This window comes from Lygodium microphyllum, chromosome 2 (genome assembly GCF_053477565.2).
Source record: "Lygodium microphyllum isolate KBCC chromosome 2, Lygodium_microphyllum_v1.1.10, whole genome shotgun sequence".
Lineage (NCBI taxonomy): Eukaryota > Viridiplantae > Streptophyta > Polypodiopsida > Schizaeales > Lygodiaceae > Lygodium > Lygodium microphyllum.
The window spans coordinates 12,121,359-12,123,931 of record NC_141136.1 but is presented as its reverse complement, the minus strand read 5'-3'; positions in this window follow the sequence as shown (position 1 = coordinate 12,123,931).

The window sequence follows — 2,573 nt, the reverse complement described above, 5'->3', positions numbered from 1 at the left end:
TGTTTCCTTGCGTTTTCCAACTTCTATAGGATATTTATAAAGGATTACTCAAAGATAGTCACACCACTCACTAGACTCATAGGAAACTCAAAGTTCTCATGGACCCCTGAAGTCGAGAAGGCCTTCTAGACCCTAAAGACTACTTTCACCATCGCCCCAGTCCTAGTCCACCTAGATCCTACCAAGCCATTTTTTTGGGAGACCAATGCATCAAACTATGCCTTAGGAGCCATCTTGTCCCAACATGGAGATGATGGTCATATGTATCTAGTGGCATTCCACTCAAGGAAGTTCTCCCCTCTAAAGATAAACTATGAGATCCATGACAAAGAACTCCTTGCCATCGTAGATGCTTTGATACTTGGCGTCATCATCTAGAGGGTGCAACCCATAACGTTATTGTCTATACGGATCACAAAAATCTAGAATACTTTATGACAACCTGCATCCTCAATCAAAGACAATCCCGCTTGAGTAGCTTCTTATCTAGATTTGACTTTGTCATCACCTATTTCCTAGGATGCGAACATGGATCCGAACAATGCCAATCGGATGCTTTATCAAGAAGATCCTACTTAGCACCTAAGAAGAGAGAAGAAGCTTTTGATCAACAATGAGCAATACTACTCAAGGCATAGCACCTCTATCTAGCAACCATCTCCAGTTGTCACCAAGACGACCCTATCTTGATCCAGTTAATCCATGAAGCTCTACTGCATGATGATTTGGCCAACAATATCAAGAGAAAAAATCAAGAGGAAAAAGGAAATGAAGTTTGTGAGTTTCAGAAAACTAATGGATTGTTAAAGTATAAGGATCTACTTTACATTCCTCTAGGAAATTTGAGACTCCAAGTACTCCAACAATGCTAAAGATCCTAGATCAAGGAGAGAGACCCACAAGAAAAAGCGAAAGTGAATACTTTTGTAAAAGAGCACAAGGCGCACCATAATTTATTTTGTAAAAGAACGCCGGCTGTGCAAATTGTAAATTGTTAGAGGCCTAGGTTGAGGCCATCCCAATAGGGAAGAGGAGGAGAAGGGTTGGCGGAATTGGCCAAGCCGCTTGGACCAAAAAGGGGATGACCACCCAAAGGAAATTAAGGTTAGGGTTTGGTATATAAAGTTGAAAAGTGAATGAGAAGCTCATTCTTGTGTGTGACCAAAATTAGCTCTCCTCTTCTTCTTCTTGCTTTCTTGAGATTGTGATTGAGAGAGGGAGTGTGAGTGTGAGTGTGTGAAGGTGAGGGACTATGGTGGAGAAGCTCTCCATCTTCTCCTCTCTTCTTCTCTTCTCTTGTCTTGCATGCTGCATCAATGGTTCTTGGAGTGTGGATCTCGAGGATTGAGCTCACTTGAAGCTTGCATGTGGATCGTGGAGCTACCGGAGTGCTTGAGAGAGGAGGCAACTTGATTGGGCATGGAGGTAAGCTCAACATACTCATAGAGAGAGATAGTGTGTCGGCTATGTGAGAGGGTAGCCATTAGTGCTCAGCTTGAAACGCTTGAACAATAAGGAGTCTGTGGGTCTTAGTGGTTGAGCATGAGCTCCCAACATTTTGGCTCCATTCTTAGGACCAACGGATTCAAGTATTGAGTGCTTGCGTGCTCCAAATCGAGCATTGAAGTAGGGTTTTCCCTGAACCAATGCTTGAGGTAGATAAGTAGGAAGAAGCAAGGGATTTTGAAGAGGTATTCAATCTCCTTAGAAAATAGGTTTTTGGTTTTTTGGATTTGGAAAAGCAAGTTGGAGTAGTGTAGGTATTTGCTTTGTGATTTGGATGCATTAGGTTAGGAAAAAACGAAGAAAGAAAAAGGAAAACAAGCATTAGGGTTTCTGCTGTCACAACATGGTAAGAGGGTTTGATTTGTTTGCCCATTTGTATTTTGGAGTCTAGTTGCTATTCCAGGTACACAGAACTCTTCTTCTCTATCCATAGCTTTGATCTGGAGGTGTGTGCTATATGTCGTGACCTAAATCATATGATTTGATTGATTTTTCATCATATATGACAAAACCGTGCCACATTCGACCTGCTCAAGTGACGATGATTCTTGGTTGAACCCGAGAATCAGGCCTCGATCCTCTTGTATTTGGCCATTTAGCCCACCACCATTTGGACGCTTAGAACTCAACCTAGCCAAATCAACCATTCCACACATCTTTGCATTTGGCCCACCTGACTCAGCCCTTAGCCGTTTTGCTCGAACCCATTCGGATGAGCCACTTTGCCTTCTCAGCTCGATTGATTCAGCCCACTACCGTTCTGCCATTTGGCCCTCGGACAACCACATTCAGACTGGCCGAATTTGACATTTGGACTAGTTGCAATCGGCCCTCAGCCATTCATATGGGCCAAATTGGATATTCGGCCCCCACAATTTGGACATGCTAAGCCGAATTTGGATTTTTTCAACTTTTTAACATGTAGACCCTGAAACCAACCTAGAGACCATATAGAGCTGAAAGCACATCATAGATATATCACTGGGCTGAAATTTAGAGAAAGTAGTTCAAAACTTGGCTATGAACGGTCCTTCAAATCATGCATGGTATTTAGTGTAATGGCCTTG